The sequence below is a fragment of the Macaca thibetana genome, chromosome 2 (genome assembly GCF_024542745.1).
Source record: "Macaca thibetana thibetana isolate TM-01 chromosome 2, ASM2454274v1, whole genome shotgun sequence".
NCBI classification, from domain to species: Eukaryota; Metazoa; Chordata; class Mammalia; order Primates; family Cercopithecidae; genus Macaca; species Macaca thibetana.
This window is the reverse complement of record NC_065579.1, coordinates 75,403,253-75,423,834: the sequence shown is the minus strand read 5'-3', so window position 1 is coordinate 75,423,834 and position 20,582 is coordinate 75,403,253. Positions and strand designations below refer to the sequence as shown.

The 20,582-nt window shown below is 37.5% G+C and overlaps 1 long non-coding RNA gene across 1 annotated transcript in view; it reads left to right on the top strand.

Moving 5' to 3' along the window:
* Positions 1-637: 637 nt before the first annotated feature.
* LOC126948367 (uncharacterized) overlaps positions 638-20,582 on the top strand; it is a 31,035-nt gene continuing 11,090 nt past the window's right edge. Inside the window, exons 1-2 of the long non-coding RNA XR_007723419.1 lie at positions 638-921; positions 2,126-2,217. This is a non-coding gene — a long non-coding RNA (uncharacterized LOC126948367). The remainder of the gene's footprint in view (positions 922-2,125; positions 2,218-20,582) is intronic.

Below are 20,582 nucleotides of genomic sequence, written 5' to 3'. Positions count from 1 at the left end.
CAGTCCACATGGCCCTTCATTGATTATAGGATACTGTCCACATTTCTTAGTCTGAAACTTTAGATGCTTTAAAATTTCTCCCCATTCACATTTCCAACCTCATTTTTTTTAAACCACTGGTAATATGTTCTAACTACACAATACTACTTAAAAGTCCTTTTTTCTTACTGTCTTTTTTCTTTCTTTACTTCCTTTTTTGCTCTGTCCTTTCTCTTCATCTTATTTCTTAAAACAACAGGAACAACAACAAAAATCTCCATAAACATGGGAAATAAAAATGAAAGAAAAATTTACAATCTAATGACCTCAACAAATAATTACTTTAATATATTAGATAGTAGTCTATTATTTCTTCTGCGCACACTAATTCTGGGTTCTAAACATTTTAATTATTCTTCTTTCGAAGAAGTGGAGGTTCAGAGAAATCCAGACAAATTTTCTTCATTTTTTTTATGTCACTCCTCATCTCTTGTTTTAATCACAGGTTAGGAGGTATAAAATTTAGTCCTTAAATGCAGAAAAGCAAAATACCTACTGCACTTTCCTCTGACTCCATACGTTGATTCCTGTTCCAAATTCCATTCTTGCCAAGCCTCCCCCACTTTTCCCTGAGTTGCATCAAATCCTCACCGTCCTCTAGCCACAGCGGCATCGGCTGAGACCTTCATCCTGATTGTTCCTTAGGTGCTGTTTAGTGCCAGCCACTGAAGAAAACCCCCTTGTTTCCACCCACGCGGCCCCATCTGGTTTCAGGGCCTCCTCTGTGCTATTTTGGGGTGTGAGGAGATCATTTTTCAACGCCCACAGTGTGCGGGGGCTGGGAACTCTGCATCCTCCCCAATACTTTTATTTCTTCTCAGAGGGGTCTTGCCTCCTTTCCCAAGCTCAGCCTGTGGAGTAAAGCGCAGACCCATCTCTCGGGTACCTAAAGACGCCACCGCCCTCTCTGCTTCTCCAACTCTCCTTTTCCAATCTTTTTCTAGTTTGAGTCTCCTAAGGAGACTAGGAGTTCTCCTAAGGAGCTAGACTTAAAAAACGTAGAAATCTGAAAAGATTCCTTTTTGGTGCTTGTTGCCATCCTGAGTTCTTCCTGAGATGAAGGTCTAATCTGGTGTTTGAATGAAGGCAAAGGTCAAGGCAGAAAACGAAACACTGGGGAGGCCTTTAATATTTCTAAAATACTCTTTTGACACAATAGCAGAGAGAAAATTTTGCTTTCTGCTTTTTTTAGTTGACCAAAAGTATCACCAAATATTATTACTTAGCCTTTAAAATAACTTTTAATACTTGCCTAATCATACATTGCCTAAATTCCAAGAGGCATGGGTTTTGGTTTTTTTGTTTGTTTGTTTGTTTGTTTTTGTGAAAGACTCTTGTTCCGTCGCCCAGGCTGGAGTGCAGTGGTGTGATCTCGGTTCACTGCAACCTCCACCTCCCTGGTTCAAGTGATTCTTCTGCCTCACCCTCCTAAGTAGCTGGGATTACAGGCATGCACCTCCATGCCCAGCTAATTTTTGTATTTTTATTAGAGATTGGGTTTTGCCATGTTGGCTAGGCTGGTCTTGAACTCCTAACCTCAAGTGATCCACGCGCCTCGGCCTACCAAAGTGCTGGAACTATAGGTGTGAGCCACTATGCCCGGCTTTGTTGTGTTTTTTGGTTGTGAGGAATGTTGAAGCTCACTGTGAGGGAGCCAGAGGTGTAGAGAGGACTCTGGGAGAGGGAATTTGTATCAAAGGCGACTTCAGGGTCCTCAGTTTCTGGCTATCACTGCCAGCAATGAAACGATAGAAACATGAACGTAAATTAGACACATTTATTTGAGTTTCTGTCTGTGTTTATATTAAACAAAGAAGTTCTATGGTTGTGGGCTCCCCAAGAGCCTAATGCTTTCTGAAAGATCAAATATGTACCTCATATCTTTTGGTTGTTGTTGCCATTGTTGTTATTGAGACAGTCTCACTGTGTCGCCCAGGCTGGAGTGCAGTGGTGCAATCATAGCTCGCTGCAGCCTCAACCTCCCAGATTCAAGTGACCCTCCTGCCTCAGCCTCCCTAGTAGCTAGAACCACAGGCATGTGCCACCACTCCCAGCTAATTTTTTTTTTTTGAATTATTATTTGCAGAGACAAGGTCCATTATATTGCCCAGGCTGGTCTCAAAATCCTGGGCTCAAGTGATCCTCCCACCTTGGCCTCCCAAAATGCTGGAATTACAGGTATGAGCCACCAGGCTCAGCCTACCCCATGTCTTAGTGCAGTTCACAATTGGGTAGGTAACACCAAATAAGAGCATCACAGATATATGGAGAGCTTGAGAAAATAAGTAAAAAGGCTGTTTGCTATTTAAAAATTTAGTCTGCTGGCCTTGATATAATATCCAGTACACTAGACTCTGATCCAATGGTTCAAGTTCAAATTTACTTAATTTTGTTTGCATATAACATGACATATTGCAAAGTACTTTCACATCTAGAATTTCTACATAGAATGAACCCCAAGGTAGCAAATTTGTTGGAAGAGAGATGAGAAGATCAAGTGAATTATTTTGAAGCAGGCTTTGCATAACAAACACAAGACTTTTTCCTTAGATTGTGTATTTGGGCCAATGGACATTGATCTCCAGCCACCCTAGGGCACAGCTACTGAAGGTAGGTACAGGCTTGGGTGGTCTGACAGTCCTTGTTATGTGATCTTGAGCAACTTACATAACTTCTTTAGGTGTTAATTTTCTCATTTGAAATATGAATAACCATATCTACCTATTAAGGTTATGATAAGGATTTGAGACAATATAAAGTGCCTGGCACACAGTAGGTATTCAGTAAAAAGTAGCTATTATTCATAAATATTATTCCCACAAAAGCATTTATGAGCACAAACAGGATAATTATGGAGGAAAGATGAAACTAAGAAAACAAAACAAAACTAACACCAACAACAAATTACTCAGCCTGTGATGATTGTCCTTTTGGGAGTTTTAAAAAGCTGATCATTGCTTGATTTCATGATATTATCCTTCCCCAGGCCCCACAAAGTATTATATGACATGTTTATTAGTTTAAGTGGTTTTGCTTCTTGAGACTTTAGAATTTTGTAACACCCTTTATGCTACTGAAGATTCTCTGGGGAGTTACAAAACCAGTATCGAGATTTCCTTTTAAAATATTAACAAAAAAGTAAATAAATTATCTCTCTCTAACACAGGCAGAGCCAAGATAACATCTAATAAAGGGCTGGCTTCATACCTAGGCTGACAACAGAATGCTATTTAACCACCTTGTCCCTTCCCTCTGTCTTGCTTCCCCTCGCCCTTCCCATAAATAAGCACTGGAAATTAAAAAGCTGCAATTCTACCCCAAAGTAATTACCTTGGTGCATAGATAGGACATTCCAAAGGGCAGAGAAGAGCATGTACTAACGATAAGAAAAGAAGAAAAACCAGAGAGTGAGGACCAGTGCGCATAGGATTCAAGGAGTAGCTCTGGACAAGAGCAAATAGGATGAAAACCCTAAAGAGGATTTGGGAGGTGGAACACGGCCAAGGAGAAACGACTACAATATATACAACCCAGTTTACCCTCCTGATGCTCATACAGCAATTGGGTTCAATAGTGTCCTGGAAAAAAAAAAAAAAAAGCTTCTCCTCCCAAATCTCTCCAAAAGCATAAATGCTAACTGCAGAAAGGTCAATGAGCTCTTACCTGAGAATATTCTAACCACGCTTAGAAATCAGTATTTCTTAGGAAACTTGAGTTCTTAGCCTAGTTCTGCTATTAATGATTTGGGAGAGTCTGAGGAAATTACTCTACCTATTTTGACCCCAGTGACCTCATTCGTATTCTTCTGTTGAACAAGTATTTGTGTAGCAACTACCAGAAGCCAGGTATTATGATACATGTTGATGGCAAAATGGAGAATGAGAGCGGCATGTTTTTTGACCTTATGGAATTCACTGTGTAGTGGAAGTAGACTAAACACAAACACAATGAATCCAATGAAAGGTGAAGAAAGAACATTAGGCTGAAGCTGCATGATGGCCAGGGGCACTGAGGCTGGCAAGACAGGTCAGCCTGAGGACTGACACGGGAGGGGCCCCAGGGAGAGCAGGCTGAGGCAAAGCCTGAAAGGCCACATGCTGCAGGGCTGTGGAGGCATAAGGAAGGCCAAACCATGGGTTTCATTTGAAACGCAATGGGAAGGCCCTGGAAAAACAAAAGCAGAGGTAGGATGGTTTATAAATATGTATGGTTTATAAATATGTCACATTCCTAGCAGTTTGAAAATTCTATTATTCTGACTATCCATCCTAAACACTTATGGCCCAAGTAGTCTCTTTAATGTAAGAGAAATTTCTCCAACCTGAAGAATAGTCTTTGGATTAGAAAATCTCTAGGTACCCTGTGACCTCTCCTCTCACCTTCTACATTCACCTGGCATGTTTATCTCTCTCTCTTTGTGACCATTCCCAGGTCTGCAATTTCTTGGCATCTTCCTTCAAGCCCCACATCCAAGTATACTTCTCAAACCTTATTGACATTTGATGAACTGCGTTCCAACTTGCCTTCAATTCCCTGTAAACCTGGAGTGTCACCTGACTGAAGCCTCTAGCTTTAGCATGCTAAGCCATGAGAATTCTTCTCCATGAAATCATTTACTTTCCCATAAAATCTGCTTGAGAACTGTTTAATAAGCTCCTTGTCAAGGAAGAGAGAAGGAACTCAACAAACATTTGTATTGTACCCTGCATCTCCCACAAAGATAAAGTTGTTGTCTCCAAATTACGGCCTCTGTAGACATCCTAAACCCTTTAGGCTTAAGTGTTTTAGGATATCCAGTGAGAATTCAACAAACACCACATGGCGGGGAACCATAACCACAATGTCTGCTTTTCAGCACTTTAACTCGTGGGATCTGAGGAAAGAACTGGCCTTTCAAGACTCCATTTCTCACAGAAGTACAGTCATTTCTGCCTCATGTGTTAATTTAGTTTGGCAATATATTGCAGCTATTGTGCAGCTTTTGTGTTTTATGGTTTGACAGAAGAAGGGACAGCTCTAATACCTTTGAATTTTGTATGGGTTGTGGGTGCCCAAAGCCGACATTTTCCAGCAGCTGGTAAACAGCTTTAAGATTGAGAATCTCTTCGTTTTGCTCTCATTTGCCTGGAGGGTCGTAAATGTCAGAGTCTTGTAACTTACGCACAAATAAAGCCCACTGGTAAGTCTGTAAAAGCAGTCTGGACACATGCACACAGTGAGCATATGAAGACACTTCATTATTTCTTTTCCTGGTGGCAGTGCAAGGAAAGAGCATGGAAGAGATACCCGCCCAGCTTCCAGATGAACTGCATGTTTAAAGCTTAGTTGAAAGATGTACTTAGCATTCAACTGAAACATGCAAGTCTGATGAAAGAGCTATTTTCATCAGGTTTTTCTATAGTTTAAACAATTTGGAATAAAATGATTGGATTGTTAGATCAGAAAGAAGGGCAATTACAATGCACAGACCATTTTCTAAGAATAGTTGTACTTATTAAGAATTTAAAAACAACCTCTTTCGTTGCCTTTTACGTTTATTCTCATCTTTTTAAAAAACTCTCACTCTACCTCTTTTTGTAGGATTATGTCTAACTACTGGTTATTTTTTAAAATTTCAGTTTCTTCAGAATTATCTGTTCATTTGTTTTCCAGAATGTTAAGTCCTCCTGGCAAAGTCTTACAATCTATTTTCCTTGAACCTATAAGAACCTTGTTAACTGTGTGATATGCAGCAAACCAAACATTTGTGTAGTATCTGTCTGCCTAGGAGATAAAGCTGTTCTTGCAATTAAAGTCCTGGAAGACATCAATAACCCCCTTTTGCTTTAGGCATTTCAGGAGAATTGCCAAGAGAGAAAGAGGGAGGGGAGACAGAGCTGGAGAGGGGGAGAGAGAGGGGAGACTGAGAGAGAGGATCAACTCTAGATGTATGAAGAACCTCAACCTCGATCTCTTGCAGTAAGAAAATGAATATACTAGGGCAAATAAACATCTTGAAGAAAAGACTTCATAGCAAATTGTTTTTAATTAGGTTTTTAAAATAAAGTTACTGCTTGATCTAATGCAATAATCTTGATTTTTCTATTTTAGTTCAATGTATAGCTGTGTGTTGAATTTTTCTAAGAGAATAAAAACTGCTCATTAATTCCAGTAAATTCATTGAAAGAAAAGTTAATTATAATAATGTCCTTAGTTTTCCCCAAAGATTATGGATATGATGGGGCCTAATTCCAAAATTTTTTATAGACCACTTTTCCAAATGCCACAAATCCAAATAAAGTTAAATTTTAAAGGCTTCCATACATTACAGAGTTTTCTTCAAAAGTTTTCTCCAGAGTCGAGCCAATTTGTAAACTGTCCTCAAAGCCACAGTGACCTACTTTGATGATTGAAATGCTTTGTTTGAAAAGCAAAAGATATATTTTATGAAAATGCTTACATTAAAGAACACAATTATTACAACAAAATGATTATCAAAATGACTGCTCTATTGTTCAGTGAATTATAGTTTTCTGTTATTCTAGAAATGAATGTTAGTTCCTTCATTTTCTAAATTAGAACCTTCTGTATGCATAATGTATGTTCGTGGTAACTGGTGTGCATGTGTGTGTCTGTTTCCCACCGTTCCCCTTACTTCAATACCCAGTAAGTTGACACGGCTGCTATTTGTGAATATAACATATCAGGAATCTAAAAGAGTCAACACGAGCTCTTTAGCACCTCAACTTACATTTTGGGTAATTTCCTATGCGAGTCCTTAATGAAAGGCATTCTCTTCGTTCCTTCCCTTTTCTCTCCTCTCCTGTTCTCCCTTGATGTCCCTGGGATAGCACTGGTGAAGACACTGCAATGTACGCAGCTAGTTTCTGCTGACCTGCAGCCTGCTCTTGAATTGGAAATTAGGTCTTCAATATGAGGCTGTCAGCATTTTACCAAAATACTTCATTGATGTGTAATAACACATTTAATAACACATTTAACAAATGGCAAAAAAATCAATCATGATCTGAGAGATTTAGGTCTCATTTCTGAATAGAGTAAGTTGAAGATTTCCCAGAGTTGTTTTCTTCTAATAGCATCAAAGCTATATTGGGATTGGCCCAGAAAGCTGTTAAGTTGTTGCAGGGGTCTGATGTCAAACTTGTTTCAGAGGAGCTAACCTAAGTGGCTTCTTGAGCTCCTTTTTTATCGGATTCTGGAATCTGGAGACCTAGAAGCCCTGGAATTTTTCAGAAGCAGTCACAAGAATTTCTGAGTTTTTGCATCCAAGGACTATTGAAAGCGACAGGTATTCCAATTCCTAAGCAGACCAGGGCTAAAGGAAAGAAGGAAGGAAAAGAGGGAGAGAGAGACAAAGGGGGTAGAAAAGGGAGGGAGGGAGGAAGAAAGAAAGGAGGGAGAGAGGGAAGGAGGAAGGGGCAGATGAGGGAGGAAAAACAGCAAAAACCTAAATTTGTTTAATATTTAAAGGTTAAACTTGTGGCACGTTTACCTCTGAACATTTTCTCTCCCACACACACACGCACAGTGTATGCATGTGTGTGTGTGTGTGTGTGTGTGTGTGAGAGAGAGAGAGAGAGAAAGAGAATGGGTACAGTTTGTTTATACTTTGATTTTCCTTGCTTCACCCAGCCATCTTCAAATTCGTTCTTCTCTTCTCACAAACATTTCTCCTACTCTTAACCACCTCTTTACCACTCCATTCCCCACTCTGCCACACTGCTTGCTCCAGTCCACCAAGATCCTGTGTTTATCCTGCTTGTTCAGTCTTCCCTGACCACCCTAGCCCAGAGATGTTTGTCCCCTTGGTCTCCCACTTACAGTCTGAACTAGCCATTTGGCCCGTATCAATGACAACCTGCTGGTGTCACTTATCTCGTCTCATGTATGTGTCTTATCTGTCCAGTTAGATTCAGAACTCTTAAGAGCAAGAATTATTATCTTTCTTTTTTTTTCTTTTTTTTCTTTTTAAAAATTGTATTGCACATAAGAGCTTACACATAGTGGTAGGTGGTCAATAAACATTAGTTGATTAATTGATCAATTAAACAGTTGAGAATATAATGTTTCATCAAGGCTACCTTGTTGGTTAAATAACTTGTCAGTTTAACAACCTTCATAAGCAAGAAAATTTTATTTGTGAACTAAACTTCAAGGTTCAAATTTGTGAAACTTCAGGATAGAAACAGAGGATAATTCTTCCTCTGTTCTTGTAGCAATGCCTTACATTTATTAAAATATCTACCCTAGCTGTAGTATCCATTTTGAGTTAGAATTTTTGAGGAGATATGTGTTGGGCTATATAAAAAGAAAGAAAAGAATCAGTTACTGGTGTAGCATTATTGTGATTTCACAACCCCTTTCAATACATCAAAATTTCTTCTCCAAATTTCTCCCTAGAAGTGCAATTTTCACAGTAGCCAAAGATCTACTTAAGACTAATTTCCCTTCCTGCTGTATTTTTGTCCAGATTGTACTGTTCAATTTAGATTGGAAGTCAGGGGGCATTTCTTTGTTGTTTCCTGGACAGGACTGAAAATAGAGTTTGTCACAACAAGAAGTAATTACAGAGCACTTAATATTTGTAAAGTGCTTTCCAATCTTGTACCAGTTTGTCTTTGAAGCAGTATTGTTGATGTGGGCTACTTATCTCCTGAATTTCCAGATGGAGAAAGGGGCAGAGAGGTTAAGTGGCTTGCCTGAAATTTAATAGTATGTTACTTGTAATGCTCCAGTATTCAGTATTAATGCTTCACAAGTCTTGAGTGAAAAAGGTTATCCATATTTTCTTTCTAATTTTGAAGGCAAATATAATTCTAGGGCTACCCATTAGCCGCTGTTTTGCAGGATAGTAGAAGTATTTGGTTTGTGATTTTTAGGCCTTAAGAGATTAGAAGATACTTTAACAAAATAAAATTAATTAAAGAAGTTTTAAGTAACTTAGTGCATGAAAAAAATCATTTTGTGGTATAGAGGTGCATAAAAAACTATATAGGATTTTTCACCACAGCAGCCAAGTAGTTGAAACATCAATTTAAAAGCTAACAATAAAGCTCTCTCTCACCAAATAGCTTTTAGGCAATAAGACTTCTATTCTACTTGCGATAATTTTATGCATTGAGAGAAGGGGTTAGGGCCAGCCTGCGAGTGTGAGGTGAAGGGTGTTGGTGCAGGTAGCCTGCTCTCACTGGATCTCAGCTTTCAGATGCCAACTTCCAGACCTGTCACTGCTAAACTCAGTGAGTGGTTTAGAGCCTTAGATTTTTTTCCTCTCTAGATTTATCGTAGACGTTTCATTGCCCACAATCACAGAAAGCCATCTTGGTATTATATTTTACTCTGACGGTTTCTTGTGTTGTGATTGGTTTCTTTCTTTGGAGATGGGGTTCAAAGGGAGGAGGGGAGCTGTTAATAAATCCACTATTACCCAGGTTAATTACTACCTTTGCTCATATATGTCCAGTTTTCAGTTTGAAACAAGATTAAATGCCTCTAATTTAAACATCATTGAGGAAGCGTTCTATGAAGCCCCTAAACAATATTTAAATTCTTGTCCCACAAGCCAAGTAGGGCCAAGGAATCTCACCCCTTTCAAGCCCATTAGCCAAGAATAACTTTTACCACGGTTTCAGGAAATCCCCTCTTTGATAGGGCTCTGGAAAAGTTGAATGAATAGTTACTGTTATCCTTACTTTATATATCAAGACACGTTTTTGAAGGAAGAGAGATTTGCATACCCATTAAGGTCTCCACAGCTCAGATATTCTTGGCCCCATCTTTGAAACTGATCATCAAGTAGATGTTGGTAATCCTGATATATTTTGGTGGGCATGTGGGGATCAAATCAAGTAAGCTATAAAATCTTTCAGAAGTGACTACTCAGAAAAAAAATAAAAGTAAGTTCTCTCATTTGAAGTGGTCAGTCTTTTTCACTCTCTGAGAAAAGCCTTTCTGCCTACCTTAGCTAAATAAGTTCACAGTAATCCCTAGAATTTATATAGAATAAAATGTAAAAGGTGTTGTCTTTAGTTCTTATGACAGCTACATTTATCTTCTGTCTGTATAAAGCCGAGTCTTTAGAAATATGGCCTTTGGCTCCTCTTAATATATCAATTAAAGTTGAAAAGATTTTATAATCTTAATATTGACTTATTTTTAATGAACTAAAATTCTTCTTCTTTTTTTCTACTATATCATTAAAGGCCTATTAAATTAGAGAGGATTTTTGCCCAAATGAAAAATTCATCTTGGAAGTGACACCCCAAAGCAATCTCACTACGAAAATCCAAGAATGTAACCACGGAACACATTTCTTTTTAATTTCACAGCTGGCATGTTTATTACCTATTTATTTAACTCTGTCCATCTCTGGAAAAGCCTTAACATTAAAGATGTTATTCATTTTTCAAAGTGTGCTTTTGGGGACAAAGGGGCAGAGCAAGAAGTTGGAATAGAAGGCCCCGCCAATCATCTCCCTGCCCTCCCTCCTCCCAGGAACACCAAATTCAACAACTATAAAAAGCTCCTTTGTAAGACTTACCAAAAATCAGGTGATTACTCACAGTACTTGGTTTTAACTTCATAACTTTGAAAGAGGCACTGAAGAGAATGGGAAAGACCCTATTGAATTGTTGACACCACCCCTACCCCATCCCTCTACAGTGGCTGCATGGCGTAGAGAAACCTGTGTGCTTGAAAGAAAGAGACTGCAGTGATCATGAGACTATACATTGAACTCAGTGGTGCCCTGTTACAGCGGAAAGCAAAACCAATCTGAACTCACCTGATACCTGACCATGGAGGGAGTATTTAAACAAGCCCTAGCCAGAGAGGAATCATCTACCCCAAAGGTTGGAACTGGAGTTCTAGCAAGCCTTGCTACCATGGGCTGAAGTGCTTTGGGGCCCTAAATAAGTTTGAAAGACAGTCTAGGCTACAAGTACTGCAAGTTCTAGTGCTGAGCTGGCTCAGAGCCAGTGGATTTGGGGGCACATGACTTACTGAGACACCATCTGGGGAAGCTAAGGAAGTGCTCATACTGCTACTCCCCCAACCCCAGGTGAAACAGCTCTCAGTTCCAAAAGAGACCTCTTCTTTCCACTTGAAGAGAAGAGAGGGAAAAGTATAGAGGACTTTTGTCTTGCATCTTGGATACAGCTCAGCCACAGTAGGATAGGGCATTGATCAGAGTCATGAGGCCCCATTTCCAGGCCCTAGCTCCTGGATGACATTTCTAGACATACCCTGGGCCAGAAGGGAACTCACTGCCTTGAAGGGAAGGACCCAGTCCTTGCAGGATCTATCACCTAATAACTAAAGAGGTCTTGGGCCCTGAATGGGCCTTGGGTGAGACTATGAGATGTTCTGGTTACCCAGCACATTTGCAGCTCCAGTAGCTATGGGGTGAGAATCCTTCTGCTTGAGAAAAGCAGAGGAAAAAATAAATGAGACTTTGTCTCACACCTTAGGTACCATCTTGACCACAGTATAATAGAGCACCAAGTGGGCTGTTGGAGTCCCTCATTCCGGGCCTTGGCTCTTGGATGACATTTTTGGACCTGTGCTGGGCCAGAGGGTAGCCCACTGCCCTGAAGGATGAGTCCCAGGCCAGGCAACATTCACCACAAGCTGACTAAAGAGCCCTTGGACCTTCAGTGAACATTGCTGGTAGCTTGGCAGTACTCCCCATGGAACTGTGGTGGTGGCGGCCATGGGGTAAGCCTCCTCTACCTGTGGAAAAGGGGAGGGAAGAGTGGGAAGGACTGTGACTTGTGGTTTGAAGGCTAGCTCAACTGCAACACAATAGAGCACCAGGTAGAATTCTAAGGTTGTTGACTCCAGACCCTAGCTCCTGGACAGAAGAATCTCTGGGCCTGCTCAGGGCCTGAAGGAACGAGCCTGACTGACTTCACTACCTGCTGATTGCCGAGCACTAGGGCCTTGAGTGAACATAGGTGAAAGCCAGGTAGTGGTGACAGCAGGCCTTGGGTGAGGCTCAGCGCAGTCCCAGTGACCACAGGGATGCTTGTGTCATCCCACTCCCAGCTCCAGATGGCTCAGTATACAGAGAGAGACTCCTTTTTTTTTGCGGGGTGGGGGGTGTGGGAGAAAGGGAAGACTACAAGTGTCTCTATCTGGTAATTCAGAGAATTTTTCTGAATTATCCAAGACATCAAGGCAATACATCTATGAGTCTGCAAGAACCACAGCATTACTGGGCTTGAGTTACCCCCTAATGCAAACACTGCTTAGATCACAATATTCAAGCCCTGTTGAGTACCTGGAAAGTCTTCCTAAGAAGGATGGGAACAAACAAGCCCAGACTGTGAAGACTGCAATAAACACCTAACTCTTCAGTGCCTCTTCAATGCCCAGATACTGATGAACATCAGCAAACATCACGACCATCCAGGAAAACATGACCTCACTAAACGAACTAATTAAGGCACCAGGGACCATTCCTGGAGGAACAACAGAGAATTGAAAATAGGTGTGTTGAGCAAAGTCAAGGAAATTCAAGATAACACAGAGAAGAAATTCAGAGTTCTATCAGAGAAATTCAACAAAGAGATTGAAATTATTAAAAAGGATCAGGCAGAAATTCTGGAGTTGAAAATGCAATTTAAACACTGAAGAATGCATCAGAGTCTCTTAATAGCAGAATTGATCAAGCAGAAGAAAGAATTAGTGAGCTTGAAGATAGGTTATTTAAAAATACGGTGAGAGGAGACAAAAGAAAAAAGAATAAAAAAGAATGAAGCACACCTACAAGATCCAGGAAATAACCTCAAAAGCACAATTTTAAGAGTTTTTGGCCATAAAGAGGAAGTGGAGAAAGAGATAGGGGTAGAAAGTTTATTTAAAAGGATAATAACAGAGAACTTCCTAAACCTAGAGAAAGACCTAGAGAAACCTAAAGAAAAACCTCACCCAAGCAGATCTAACCCAAATAAGCCTACCTCAAAACATTTAATAATGAAGCTCCCAAACCTCAGGGATAAAGAAAGGATCCTTAAAGCAGCAAGAGAAAATAAACAAATAACATACAATGGAGCTCCAATATATTTGACAGCAGACTTTTCAGTGGAAACCTTGCAGGCCAGGAGAGAGTAGCATGACATACTTACAATGCTGACAGAAAAAACTTTTACCCTAGAATAGTATATACAATGAAAATATCCTTCAAATGTGAAGGAGAAATAAGGACATTTCTAGAAAAACAAAAGCAGAGGGATTTAATCAACACCAGACCTGTCCTATGAGAAATGCTAAAGGGAATACTCCACTCAAAAAGAAAAGAACATTAATGAGTGATAAGTAATTACCTGAAGGTACAAAACTCACTGGCAATAGTAACTACTCAGAAATACACAGAATATTATAACACTGAAACTGAAGTATGTAAACTACTCTTAAGTAGGAAGTCTAAAAGGTGAACTAATCAAAAATATTAACTACAATGACTTTTCAAGACATAGTACAATAAGAATACATAGAAACAACAAAAAGTTAAAAAGTGAGGGGGTGAATTTGAAGTATAGAGTTTTTATTAGTTCTTATTTTGCTTATTTTTTTGTTTATGCAAACAGTGTTATGTTATTATCAGCTTGAAATATTGGATTATAAGATAGTATTTGCAAGCCTCATGGTAACCTGAAGTCAAAAAACATACAACAAATACACACACACAAAAAGCAAGAAATTAAATCATACCAGCAGAGAAAATCACCTTCACTAAAAGGAAGACAGGAAAGAAAGAAAGAAGAAAGAGAAGACTGCAAAACAACCAGAAAACAGATAACGAAATGGCAGGAATAAGTACTTTCTTATCAATAATAACATTAATGTAAATGGACTAAGCTCTCCAATCAAAAGATGTGAAATGGCTGAATGGATTAAAAAAAGACCCAGTGATCTGTTGCCTACAAGATACACACTTCACCTAAAAAGACATACACAGACTAAAAATGAAGGGATGGAAAAAGATACTCCATGCCAATGGAGACCAAAAAAAGAACAAGAGTAGCTATACATATATCAGACAAAACAGACTTCAAGACAAAAACTATACAGACAGACGGAAAAGATAAATGATGAAGAGGTCAATTCAGCAAGAGGATATAACAATTTTAAATATCAAGTGTCCAGATACATAAAGCAAATATTATTAGAGCTAAAGAAAGAGATAGACTCCAATACAGTAATAACTAGAAACTTCAACGTCCCACTTTCAGCATTGGACAGATCCTGCAGAAAGAAAACCAACAAAGAAACATTGGACTTAATCTGCACCTAATCTGTGCTACAGACCAAATGGACCTAATAGATGTTTACATAACATTTCATCCAATGGCTACAGCATACACATTCTTTTTCTCAGCATATGGATAATTCTCAAGGATAGACTGTATGTTAGGTCACAAAACAAGTCTTAAAATATTTTAAAATATTGAAATAATATTAAGCATTTTCTCTGACTACAATGAAATAAAACTAGAAATCAATAACAAGAGGAATTTTGGAGACTATACAAACACATGAACAGTAAACATTAGCCTCCTGAATGATCTGGGGGTCAATGAAGAAATTAAGAGGGAAATTAAAAAATTTCCTAAAACAAATGATAATGGCAATATGACACACCAAAACCTGTAGGATAGAGCAAAAGCAGTACTAAGGGGGAATTTTGTAGCTATAAATGCTTACATCAAAAAAGAAGAAAAACTTCAAATAAACAACCTAATGATGCATCCCAAAGAACTAGAAAGGCAAGAGCAAACCAAATCCAAAATTAGTAGAATAAAATAAGTAATAAAGATAAGAGGTTAGATAAATGAAATTGAAATGAATACAATACAAAAGATCAATGAAACAAAAGTTGGTTTTTGGAAAAGATACACAAAATTGCCATATCTATAGCCAGACTAACTAAGAAAAAAAGAGAGAAGACCCAAATAATTAAAATCAGAAATGAAAAAGGAGACATTACAACTGATACTGCAGAAATTCACAAGATCATTAGTGGCTACTATGAGCAACTATATGCCAATAAGTTGGAAAATCTAGAAGTAATGGATAAATTCTTGGATACATACAGCCTACCAAGACTGAATCATGAAGAAATCCAAAACTCGACCAGATCAACAACAAAAAACAAGATTGAAGACATAACAAAACTTTCCCAGCAAAGAAAAGCCTACACCGCAATGGCTTCACTGCTGAATTCCACCAAACATTTAAAGAAGAACTAATACCAATCCTATTCAAACTATTCTGAAAAGTCAAACTTATTCTATGAGGCCAGTATTACCCTTATACAAAAAGCAGAAAAAGACACATTACAAAAGGAAATTGCAGGCTAGTATCTCTGATGAATATTGATGCAAAAACCTCAACAAAATACTAACAAACTATAGCAAACTGAATTTAACAACGTGAAAAAGATCATATATTATGACCAAGTGGAATTCTTCCCACTTGGATGCAAGGATGTTTCATCATACACAAATCAATCAATGTGATATATCATATTCCAGAATGAAGGACAAAAACCATATGATCAATGATCATTTCAATGTATGCTAAAAAAGCATGTGATAAAATTCAACATCTCTTTATTATGAAAACCTTCAACAAAACTGGATATAGAAGGAATATACGTCAACATAATAAAAGCCTTATATGAGGCCCCATAACTAGTATCTTACTGAATGGGAAAGAACTGATGGCCTTTCCTCTAAGATCTAGAACACAAGGATGCCTACTTTCTCCTACTGTTATTCAACACAGTACTGGAAGTCCTTGCTAGAGCGATTAAACAAGAGAAATAAATCAAAAGCATCCAAATTGAAAAATAAGTCAAATTATCTTTATTTGTAGATGATATAATCTTATATTTGGAATAACCTAGAGACTCCGTCAAAAAACGATTAGAACTGATAAATTCAGTAACATTGCAGGATACAAAATTAACACACAAGAATCAGTAGCATTTTTGTAAACTACCAATAAGTTTTTTATAAGTTAACAGCAAACAATCTGAAAAAGAAATCAAAAAAGTAATTTCATTTACAATAGCTACAAATAAAAATAAAATATCTAGGAATTAATCAAAGAGGTGAAAGATCTCCATAATAAAAACTATAAAACACTGAAGTAAGAAATTGAAGAGGACACCAAAAATTGGAAAGAAATTTTATGTTCATGGATTGGAATAATCAATATTGTTAAAACGTTCATACTATCCAAAGCACTCTATAGATTCAATGCAATTCCTATCAAAATACCATTGACATTCTTCACAGAAGTAAAAAGAATCATAAAATTTATATGGAACCATGAAAGACCCAGAATAGCCAACCATATTCTAAGCAAAAAGAACACATTACCTGACTTCAGATTATACCACAGAGCTATAGTAAGCAAAGCAACGTGGTACTGACATAAAAACAGACACATAAACCAGTGGAACAGAATAAAGAGCCCAGAAATTAACCTATATATCTGCAATGAACTCATATTTGACAAAGGTGCCAAGAACATACACTCAGGAAATCATGCTAGGAAAACTGGATATTCATATGCGGAAGAATGAAGCTAGACCCCATATCCTGTGCCGTATATAAAAATCAAATCAAGATGGATTGAAGACTTAAATCTAAGACCTCAAAGTATAAAACTACTAAATGAAAACACTGGGGGGAGTCTCCAGGACGTAAGAGTGGGCAAAGATTTCTTGAGTAATACCCTACAAGCACAGGCAACCAAAGCAAACATGGATAAATGGGATCACATCAAGTTAAAAAGCTTCTGCACAGCAAGGGAAATAATCAGTAAAGTGAGGAGACAACCCACAGAATGGGAGAAAAAATCTGTAAACCACCTATCAGACAAGAAATTAATAACCAGAATGCATGAGGAGCTCAAACAGCGCTATAGGAAAAAATATAATAATCTGATTTTAAAATGGGCAAAAAATCTTAATAGACACTTCTCAAGAGAAGATGTACAAATGGCAAACAGATATAGGAAAAGGTGCTCAACATCACTGATCATCAGAAAAATGAAAATCAAAACTTCAATGAGCTATCATTGCACACCAATTAAAAGGGCTCCTATCCAAAGATGGGCAATAACAAATGCTGGCAAGGATTTGGAAAAAAGGGAACAATTGTACACTGTTGGTAGGAATGTAAATTAGTACAGCCACTACGAAGAACAGCTGGAAGTTCCTCAAAAGCTAAAACTGAGCTACAATATGATCCAGCAATCACACTCCTAAGTATATACCCAAAAGAAAGGAAATCAATATATCAAAGAGATATCTGTACTCCCCTGTTTTTTGCAGCACTGTTTACAATAGCCAAGATTTGGAAGCAACCTAAGTGTCTACCAATGAATAAAGAAAATATGGTGCATATATACAATGGAATACTATGCAGCCATAAAAAAGAATGAGATCCTGTCATTTTCAAAAACATGGTTGGAACTGTAAGTCATTGTGTTAAGTGAAATAAGTCAGGCACAGAAAATCAAACTTCACATATTCTCACTTACTTGTGGGATCTAAAAATCAAAACAATTGAACTCATTGGAAGTTCAATTGCAAATGGTAGTGGGGGGATTGGGGGTAGTTGAGGAAAGCTAATGGGTACAATACAGAGTTAGAAAACATGAATATGACCTATTATTTGCTAGCACAACACGGTGACTATAGTAAAATGATTTAATCATATATTTTTTAATAACTAAAATAATATAATCAGCTCATTTGAAACACAAAGGATAGATAAAAGGTGATGGATACCCCATTTATTTTGATGTGATTATTAAGAATTGCATGCCTGTATCAAAATATCTCATATCACCCATAAATATATATATCCACTGTGTACCCACAAAAATTTAAAAAACTCTAATTAAAAACAAACAAAAAATGAAGTGTGCCTTCTGGCTGTGAGAAAGAATCTTGAAAACTCATGGTGGGGCATTTGAGTATGTGAATATCAAGAAAAACCAGATAAAAACCAACATTTTCACCCTTTTGTGTAAGTTTTTTTTTTAAAGATTCTTTTTATGGAAGATCCTTAGAAAAGGGTTATTTAGTTGTGCTGCTGCATTAGTAGTAGAAAATAACAATTGATGACAGTTGTTAGGTGCTGTTTGTGAAAGGCAGTGAGACAATTACTTTAAATGCAGCACTCTAAACAAGAACCCTATGATAATACTAATAAAAAGCCTATGATAATACTAGGGTATTGTTAGTCTATGTGAGCAGAAGAATGTGACTGAAGCTTCAGATAGTAAGGGATTTGCCTGTGGTCACATCACTCATAGGAAACAGAAGTGGAGCCAGAACTTGGGAATTTTTATCCAAAGCCAGGCCCTTAGATCTTCTAGCTACATCTAGCTGCTTTTTGTGCTCATATAAACACTACCCCGATTTTTATTACCGGGGTAGTGTTTATTTAAAAAATAGTCCACAAAATAACATGGAATAAAATTTAATTTAAACAAAACTTAATTTATATAATTTAATATATGTATGGTGGTGGGCTGAAAAGACCAAAGACAGACATTCCTTATTTTGGTGGACAAAAATTATTTCCTCAGAATTTTGAAATTTCTGGTTAGGGAGGAGATTTCAATCTGAGAGTCTTTAACAGTGGCAATAAGGATGCATAATGGTCTCTTCCCACCTCTACCAGTAAAGTTATTTCAGGAAACCATGAGGGGTTTTTAGTGGTGGATTCCACCTTACAGTTAGTGGTTTGGGAACCTAGAAAATAATATAACCTCAGGGAATTTCAGATTTGGGAATTAATTAATTTATTTAATGGATCAAATTACACTGAGTTTCAATGCACATATACATTAGATACATATGTAAAAAATGAACCTTGATCCCTACCTCACACCATACTAAAAAAGTAATTCTAGATGGATTATAGAACTAAATGTGAAATGAAAAGCAATAAAACTTATAGAACAGAGCATAGGAAATTATCTTGGTAACTTTTGAGTTGAAAAAGATTTTTTAAACAGGATACAAAAAATACTCACAGTAAAGGAAGATTGACATACTGAACTTTAGTAAAATTAAAAACTTCTGTCATTCAAGACATCAATAAGTGATTTAGAAGGCAAGTCACAAAATGGGAGGATATATTTGCAATGCATAGAACTCACAAAGGACTCATAGCCAGAATATTTAAGGAACTTCTATATGTCAATAAGAAAAAGACATTTCAGTAGAAAATGTGCAAAAGACTTAGCAGGGAAGCTATAAAGGAAGATATCCAGTAGCTAATAAATATTAAAACTTATCAGGGAAATGCAAATGTGATTTCACTGTATCCTCATCAGAATGACTAATATTAAAACGACTGACCATAACAAGGCATGGCAAGGATGTAGAGTAACTTACACTTCTGGTGAGATTGTAAGTTGGTACCCTTGCTTTAGAGAACAGTTTGGCAGTATCTCCTAAACTAGAACATACATATATGCTATGCCAAATGATTTCAATTCTAGGTATGTAACTAATAGAAATGCATTAATATGTTTTTTAAAAAAAAACATGTTCATAGCAGCATTATTCATACTATCCCCAAACAACCCATTGTTCATCAACAGGAAAATGGAGAAATGAATTATTGTATATTCAGACAATGGTATACAATGGAGCAATGAAAAGAAGTGTACTGCAGATACATGCAGCAAAATGGATGAATCACCATAAATGTAATGCTGCTTGAGAAAGGTCACACACAAAAGAATACATACTATAAGGTTTCATTTATATGAAGTCTAAAGATAGGCAAAAGTCCAAAGATACCTTCTAATGGTAACGGTAATAAAAATCGGGGTAGTGTTTATATGAGCACAGTGTAATTTCACCTAGTCTGACTATATTTATATTTTTATACAATGTAAAAAATGTCACCTTCCCTCTGAAGTTTTACCTGATATTTTCCTTCTGTAATTACAAGGATATATTATTTGTGTTTCTATTTAGCATTTACATAATTCTATCTTGCTTCATGATTAGCTTTTTAAAGAGTGTCTGCTTTTCAAAAGAAGACATACATGGAGCCAACAAGCATATGAAGAAAAGTACAATATCACTGATCATTAGAGAAATGCAAATTACAACCACAATGAGACACCATGTCACACTAGTCAGAATGGCTGTTATTAAAAAGTCAAAAGAAGATGACAGATGCTGGAGAGATTGTGGAGAAAAGGGAACACTTATACACTGTTGGTGGTAATGTAAATTAGTTCAACCATTGTGGAAAGCAGTGTGGTGATTCCTCAAAGAGCTGAAGACAGAACTACCATTTGATCCAGCAATCCCATTATTGGGTATATACTCACAGGAATATAAATCATTCTACCATAAGGACAAATGCAACAAATGTTCATTGCAGCACTATTCACAATAGCAAAGACTTGGAATCAACCTAAATGCCCATCAGTGACAGACTGGTTAAAGGCAATGTGGTACATATACACCATGGAATACTATACAGCCATAACAA